This window comes from Carlito syrichta, unplaced genomic scaffold, assembly GCF_000164805.1.
Source record: "Carlito syrichta isolate Samal-C Ts95f unplaced genomic scaffold, Tarsius_syrichta-2.0.1 Scaffold305320, whole genome shotgun sequence".
Classification (NCBI taxonomy): domain Eukaryota; kingdom Metazoa; phylum Chordata; class Mammalia; order Primates; family Tarsiidae; genus Carlito; species Carlito syrichta.
Genome location: NW_007249416.1, coordinates 29,805 through 38,716, shown reverse-complemented (window position 1 = coordinate 38,716; position 8,912 = coordinate 29,805). Strand labels below are relative to the sequence as shown.

Here is an 8,912-nt window from a genome sequence, read left to right as displayed (position 1 = left end):
CTATAAGAAGGGGATTGGCAGTAATGGGATATTGCCAGGGGAAGATGGAGTGGGAACTCAGCATTAAAAAGCGTACCTGATCTCAAACCAGGCAAAGTGGGGACAAAATTAAGGCCTATACTTTATCTGTATGATGACGACTTGCATACATAATTCTGAATTGTACCCCATATCTTTAAAATAAAAGGAAATCTAGTCCCTGATGTCAAAAATGTTGAGGGCTGCTGATATAGTGAGCACTTGCTTCTGTGGATATTGCCTACTTGTTGTACTATAGCACCTCTTTGCCATTTCCCTTTTGAGCAATCATTCTTTGTGTTTATCTGCAGAGTGGTGAGTAGTGTCCATTGAGATGGCCTGGCATGGACATGTAGCCTCAGTGTGGACACGTGGCTCAAGCCAAATCAATAGGACTATGTATCCTGTGATTCTGAAAATTGAGGTTAATACCAACCTAGAAGAAACAACTGAAATGCATTGATCTAAATGTCAATGCTCAGGTTTGTAAATCATTAATTCATTTATATCCCTTAGGATCCAGAATCATTCTGCTTTATCTCTAACTTCACAAGGTGTAAATTCATCTTCTACAACGGCTTCCTCCTATGGTCCCACGTTGACTGCTTAAATCCAGGTGTCACGAGACAATGTGATTTTATAGAGAGGCGATTTGGTTGGGGTCATAAGTATACACCAACTATCAAGATATTGCCCTGTATTTTAAAATATTCTGATTTATTTCACAAATCTATAGCAATATTCCAAATATAATATTCAACTAATTTGCCATGTTGCTTTCTGGAGCTGCATTTGAGTGCCAGAATACACTTTCAGTGACTTTTTGGTAGCAACTTTGGAAAGAAGAAAAAAAGTATCTATTTTGCATGACTCAGAAATCACTAGTCTTATTTTCTTTTCTTGCTCTGCAGAATTCTTTCCAGCTAGAGCAACTGTAGTTTAAACTGTCTGCTTGATGCTGCACTGAGGTTTTACTTTCTCACTCTCCTGTACCCACTTACATCTAAGAGATGAGGCTCATTATTAAATGTTTATTGAATTAATAGTTGAGAATAGATTAAGTGAGGAAATGAAATTGTTATGATAAGAGCATGAGAGAGTAGTTATCACAAAAAACAAGAATAAAATGGACACAATTCCAGCAAAAGAAAAGGAAATATACAGCTCAGACCTACAACAATGAGGGACACCTGAATACGAGCTGCATCTTAAAAATATGACTGTCTTGGGAGTCATATGATTTGTTTCTGAGACTTATGAGAATCTCTCAGGCACACATGCTTTACAGAAAACAATTTAATTTTTTAATATTTTTGTTTGTTATAATATTTATTCTGTCAGCATTTCCAGGGAAGAGTACAAAAAGTGGATGTTGAACCTGTTCTTGGTGTGCAATTTAGTAAGAAATCTATCAAATGTATAAACTTTTATTTTTAATTTTATTATTTACTTTTTTCAAATGAATAATCTTTTAGGATCAAGGGATCAAAACCATTTTTTCAGTCTAAACTGTTCATTTTATAAATAAAAATATTGAAGTATGGAGTGGTTCAACTAGTCCATAATACTATTAATACTATGCATTCATCACTTATGCTGTGTTGTCTTAAAAAATCATTTATGCCCATTATACACACATACACACATTCTTATTTAATGCTCTTTTTTATTTGCCTTTTTTTTTTTTTTTTTGAGTTGGAGTCTCACTCTGTTGCCCAGGCAGCTGCAGGCTCATGACCGCTGTAGCCTTAATCTGCTGGCCTCAGGCAATCCTTCTGCCTCAGACTTCCAAGCAAATGAAACCACAAGCCTGCTAATTTTTATATTTATTGTAGAGACAAGATCTTGCCAAATTGCTCAGGCTGGTCTTGAACCCATGGGCTCAGGTAATCCTCCTGCCTCCACCTACCAAAGTGCTGGGATTACAGGCATGAGCCATCATGCCCAATTTATTTAATACTCTTAATACCATATGAAAGAAGAGTCACAATTTGTGGATCAGGTAACTGAGATTTAGTGAGATTAAGTAACCTGTCCAAGGTCACACAGCCATGCTGCCCGTCAGCAATGGGGACCAGTTCTGTTGACTCCCAGCTCAGTCTTCACTCTATAGTACCAATAGCCAGTGCCTGAACCTCTGAAACAGCCTACAGAGCCCAGTAATTGGGCACAAAGTTTTCACAGGTTGTAATATATGGTTACATGACCTTATTAAGGCCACTATTCCTTGTTAATTTAGCAACTTTTAATAATATGCTTACTGCTTACAAATGTAAACATAAATGAAAAGACAAAAAATTATGAAAACAAACCTAATGAAATAAGTCATTTTAGGCTAGAGCACTAAGTGTATTGGAATCAGCATGAAAAACTGCCAAAATTTCTAATGTGGCATAACCAAGCAGAAAGGAGGCAGGTGAGGGATAACATGATTGCTTGCTCTAATGATGCCAGTTGCTGTTTCTACCTAAATGATGTTGAGAGTGTAGACTATCGAGGCATGGCAAGAATATCCTACAAGGCCAGGAGAGACTGACAGGGTTCCTGCAGAAAGAACAAATACAGAATGAGAAAGTGTACCATTCACTGTTGTCTCACCCATTTGTTCTGGTTGATGCAAAAAATATCTGCAATAAGTTCAGAAGAAAACATTCCATGTTCAAAGCTAGGACTATTCATTGATTCATTCATGCCTGCATTTATTCACGCTGTCACCATGATTGAGATCATATGACTAGTAGTTTGTAATTGCGGTGGGAAATATTGCAAAAGTTCTGAAAGACTAATAGAATTTCCATTTAAAAAACAGGTTTAAAGTATATTGGGAACATAATTAGAACAGATTAGACTAACTTTGGCTCCTCGTCTTTCTAGAGGTAGAAGCTTTATTTTTCTACATAGTTTTATGCAACTGGTTTCCTAGCTAGAACTGTTTTATTTTTGTTCAATGATCTCATTTTCTGGCCTCTTTTCCAGAACATCAGTTCCTAGTATCTTAATAACTAAATGGAATAATGGTTATGCTCTGTTTAATGGTTATGAGCTTTAGAGAATAATGTCAATTCTGAACACTTAACCAATTTTACAATTAGGAAGTCATTGAAGTTCAAGGTATTATAAAAAATTTTTCCTAATTTTCCTAATCATAACATTACTATCTGAGTTAGTAATCTAAGTAGTTTTTTCCTTCTGACTTAAGGCTGAAATACAGTAATTTATTCCTATTTGTACCTGATTTTGACATAATTCAAATATGTGATGTGCTAGTTGACTACCATTGCTGAAAACTAATATGTATATGTGTTCATGTGTATGTGTATAAAATACCAAATATAGTATATCATAATATATGATAGATATATTATACTGTATATTTATACATAGTATCTAGTACTGTATATGTACATATATACACACATATACACATATATAGTAGATTGTGTGATTGTCACTAAGTCATTTTACATAATGAATTATGTCAGATCCAGAATATATTTATATCTATTATACTATATATATTATATCAGCTATGATATATGCTATATAGCAGCTATGATATGTGCTGTATAGCACATATCATAGTTGATAGATAAACACATTAAAATATAATCATCTTGGTTAATAAAACACAGTTTAAGGAAGAAAAAAGTGCCAATTAAGGATTAGTACACACATAAATTCTGCTTTTATTACAGATCAGGAGGATTAGTAATAATGAAATAACTGATTAAATATTTTTTGTTTGGGAAAGAGAAGTGTAACAATCCTTTCAAAGTTATACTTAGTACAATGTGTGCTACTTGGACAGTTGCCACAACTACATGCTGAATTTTTTTCTCACTCATCCCTCAGAAATTGTAGAGGTTTGTCTGTAAGCAGTCTGTTTGTCCTTTAAGCAGCCTGATTGGAACAGACTTTCACTTTAAGAAAAATCCTGTCTGCTCACCCTAAATTCACTTTCTGCTTCTAAGAGCCTTCTTGGTTCCTGATGTTGTAAATGGAGAGTCCTGACCCTAGGAAATATTTTTCTGTTATGAAAGACCTAGTTTGTTGAGGAACCTAAATATCTAAATTCAGGCTCAATATCACTTCTGATTGAAATACTGTGAAAAGTCAATTTGCACTTGAGCTGAAGTATGGTTGTCCTCCACAGTGGCCAGATGACATTACTCTAATGCTGTTGTACTTCCGTTCTGTCCAGGTACTCAGCCAGCTTGGGCTTATTAGCTATAAAAAGTCTTCATAAGAACCTTGGTAACTCTTTGGGCACACACTGCTGGAAGTGGTTGTGTGATTTACATGATAAATGGCGAATACCTTTTATTTGGCACAGTGAATTTAAATTCTCTCTTGTTGTTTGGTTACTTTTAGTTAATTTTTAGGATGATGCCAGGCACAGAGCGTGCATTCTGATAAATATGTATTGATGATGACAGTAACTATCATTACTATTAAGGGGTGTTGGGCAGTAATTAGGCTTTTTAGATTGAATTTAAGGAGAATAACTTTAGCCAGCATCAGTTTTAGAATAGTAAATGATGTACATGCCATAATCGAGGTTCTCTGTGTTTTGCCAAAGTAAAATGTTGGAATAATAGTGGATTAAAATTCTTCATTCTTGAGCATTTTATGAAAAATAGTTTATTTCTGCAGTCTTTATTTTCTGACTTCATTTTATTGGACTCCATTTTAATACATGTTTTTCTATCATTTTATGTATAAATTCTCCATTGAAATATAAATTTTTCAACTTGATCTCCAAGACCATTCCTCAGTCACTCTGCCCTTGACTCATCATGAGCTCTCTAACAAACACACACACAGATACACACACACACCTTTTAATAGCTCTTCAACTTCATTGTATTCTCTCTCCTAAATGCTTCATTCGTTTTCAAAATCTATTTTGTAATTGTATAGAGGTATATAATATGTCTGTTACTGCTGCAGAGCAAACAATCTCAAAACCTCAGTAGCATATAATGAGAAGCATTGTTTTTTTCCTACTAATATAGTGGGTTGGCAGAGGTAGCTGGACTTCAGCTTGCAGTCATGAGAGTGGGTCAATTTATTTTCATCTAGACTGCAATTACTAAGAAGAAATCATTTCTGCTTTATCTTTTTTAAATGTTTAAAGAACCAAATTTTATATTAAAAAATAAAATATTTTAAAATATTATATGTACTTCACACATACTAGAAGAGGTAAATTTTAAAAATCCTAAAAGTGCCAAGCACTGTGAAGAATGCAGAATCAACACAGCTCTCCTACATTGCTAGTGGGGATACAAAATAGTTCAGCCACTCAGGAAAACAGTTTTCAATTGCGTATAAAGTGAAACATATGCCATAAGGAACAGCAATCTCACACCTAGAAATCTTTTGCTGTTTTTATCTAGGATGCAACGACGCTTTTGTTTTGGGGACTTCTTGTTAGAAATGCCATGTTTGTTTTGCTATATTCTTTTTTTTTTTTGAGTTGGAGTCTCACTTGGTCACCCAGACTGGAGTGCAGTGGCCGCTTCCGGCCACCGCAGCCTCGCCTGCTGGGCTCCGGCAATCCTTCCGCCTCAGCCTTCCAAGTAGCCGGAATTACAGGCATGCGCTACCACACCCGGCTGATTTTTTGATTTATTGTAGAGATGAGGTCTCGCTGCCCAGGCGGGTCTCGAACCTGTGGGCTCAGGCAATCCACTCACCTCAGCCTCCCAAAGGCGCGGGTTTACAGGCTGAGCCACCGAGCCCAGCGTTTTGCTATATTCTAATTTGCTCTTTCAATTTTCCTCCAAATTATGAGGCAATCTGTTTACTCGTGTCTTTTTCTGTTCTTATTTCCAATGATTTCATAGTTGTTGATTCCAAAGATGTTGATGCAGCTCTTCTTCTGCAGGGAAAAAATGTTCTACTTTCTCTGTCATTCTAGTCATTATGAAAAATGTGCATTCTTGTGATTGTGTGTACTGCAACATTAACTAGACCAAAAGCCTGTGACCCTTACAGACAGTCATCTTTTGGTCCTTAGTTCTTTTTTGATTTCTAGATATTTGTTTTATGATCACTTATTTAAAAGATGAAAGAGATTTTTTTGGCAAACATAAGTTACTGTTTTCCACTCTTCACTATCAAAATAGGTACTATTATATGTGAGTATAATACAATCATCTGCTTGAGTATTCTTTATTCAATGATGATTTAAATATGCTAAACAGTGAGTCATGTCTGAGGTATAGAGTTTCTCACAATGGATGCTTTTTACATGCCAGAAAAACTTAATTAGACATGATGTTTAAGTTAAAGTGGGTTCATGTTCTGATTTGCTGACTTTGGCATTCAGCTGCCACACAATTCAGCTTCCCTCACATCATGTCAGGATAACACATATTCTGTCACTTCCTCTCTCTCCTATTTTTGATATCTTTCTCACTACTTCCTTCTTACATTTCAATCAGTACTCATTATAGTCTATTAAAATAGGGAAGCAAAAGCAATTAACAACAAAAAGCCTCATCATGATGCACCTTGCCCTCAGCCTTTTTTAATCTCTATTTTTGATCACTGACAAAAATCACAGGAGACTTCAGTTCTTTTTTTTTTTTTTCCATTAATCAGTATTTTTTATTATGGTTTTGTAGGGTACAGTTAAGGGTTAGGTGTACAATGACGTTTCATTCAGGCACCCTGTAGATAAGAAGTGTTTTCCCATCCCCCGACTGCATCTTCATTCCTCCATCCTCTGAAGAGTTGTTTTTGAGTTTTACAGTCTTTGATACAGAGTTTTACAGTCTCCGGAGTTCCTCTAAATCCCTCCTTGCAAAATCCAGGTGCTTCTTCTTGGATCTCACCCTCACCTGACTTTCCTCAGTATTTGACAGTGATGACCCATTCCTTCTTGACACGCTCCTTCTTGGCTTCATTTTAATGTCCTTATTCTCATTCCAATACTTAACAGCCTCCTCTATGGCCTGTCATCCTCCACCTGCGTTTCAAGTGCAGCCTGCTCAAAGTTACACCCTTGGTCTCCTCACACATTCTCTTCCTAGTGATTTTAGCCACCGACTGTACTTTCAACATTTACCTCCCTTCAGATGACTGAAATTCTGTATTCCCAACCTGGCTCTTCTCGTAGGCACTGCACTTGTATTCACAACCCTTTGCTGGACAAGGATGGTATTTTCCCCCCCCTTAAATGCAGCATGTTCAAAAGGAAATGGACAGTGAGGAATTGTGTACAGAGCATGACCTTTGAACTCAGTCAAAGCTGGGTTATGATCATTTCTTGGTCACGTAACCACTGTGTGTCTATGGAAAAGACACTTAAATTGTATATATCGTTCTAATTTATGGGAATAAATGACAGAGTTACGGTGATGATTAGATGTCTAACACACTGTCTAAAATATGGCAGCAGGCGCTGCTCTTTTTGGCTGCTCCGGGCAGTCCCCGGTACACGTGCTTGCTCCCTCTGTCCAGCAGCGCAGGGCTCCCCCGCCGCGCTCCCTCCGGCCTCCGGGTTTGCCTGGCGGGAAGAAAGGCCGGGTCGTCTCATCCAAGCCCGGTCGGGACTCCGGGTCTTGCCGCTGAGCCGTGGCAGGGCGAGATGAGCTAGGACGCGGTGGCTGGGGCACCCCTGCCCCGGCTTTGCTGCCTGGAGAAGGGCCCGAATGGCTATGGCTTCCACCTGGACGGGGAGAGGGGCAGGGTGGGTCAATTCATCCGGCTGGTGGAACCCGGCTCGTCGGCCGAGAAGCCTGGGCTGCTGGCCAGGGAACGGCTGGTGGAGGTGAAGGGTGAGAACGTGGAGAAGGAGACCCACCAGCAGGCAGTGAGCCGCATCCGCGCCGCGCTCAATGCCGTCCGCCTGCCGGTGGTCGACCCCGAGACCGACGAGCAGCCACAGAAGCTCGGCGTCCAGGTCCAGCTCTAGTTGTTCCGCGCCCAGGAAGGGCCGAGCAGCCCGAACCTCTGGCCTCCGCCCAGGCGCAGGGAGCTGGCGACGAAAATGAACCGAGGGAGGCCGAGAAGAGCCTCCCAGAGCGGTGTGAGCTTTGGCCTCGGCTCTGTGCCATGAAGAAGGGTGCCAGCGGCTACGGCTTCCAGCTGCACAGTGACAAGTCCAAGCCAAGCCAGTTCATGGGGCAGTGGACCCAAACTCTCCAGCTTAGGCTTCAGGGCTCCGGGTGCAGGACCGCATTATGGAGGCGAACGGGGTCTGCATGGAGGGCAAGCAGCATGGGGATGTGGTGTCTGCTGTCAAGGCTGGTGGAGACAAGGCAAAGCTGCTGGTGGTAGACAGGGGAACAGATGAATCCTTCAAGAAACGCCAAGTGATCCCGTCTCAGGAGCACCTGAATGGTCCCTTGCTGGAGCCCTTCACCAGAGAAGAGATACAGAAGAACAGTCATGAAGCCTTGGTGGAGCCAGCCTTGGAGAGCCCCAGGCCAGCCCTGGTGAGATCCACTTCCAGTGATACCAGTGAGGAACTGAATTTCCATGACAGCCCCCAGAAAACAGGACTCCACGGCACCCTTATGTTCCTCCTCATCCGGCCACAACCTGGACTTCAACATCCCCCTGGCGGTGGCGAAGAAGGCCCACCAGAAGCGCAGCAGCAAACGTGTCCTGCAGATAGACTGGAGCAAAAAAACAAAAACAAACAAACAAACAAAAAACAAACCCTTCAGCAATCTCTGAGTGCCTCATCCCAGGGGACTGGCAGGCTCAAGCCAACCTCCCACCCCATCTGTCTTCTTTCTCTCCTCCCCAACTGTTCCCCCAAATCGATGTACAAATCAGCACCAGCATATATCCTGATGAATTTGACTTTTCCTAGAGAACTGTGTTCTTCCCCTACCTTTGGGAAGGTGAATGTTTTTCTGTCCTGCCCCAATCAGAAA

General features: G+C 40.1%; 1 pseudogene; it reads left to right on the top strand.

Annotated features, from left to right (window-relative positions):
• Positions 1 to 7,463: 7,463 nt before the first annotated feature.
• Positions 7,464 to 8,709, top strand: LOC103263919 (annotated as a pseudogene).
• The last annotated feature ends 203 nt before the right edge of the window (positions 8,710 to 8,912 follow it).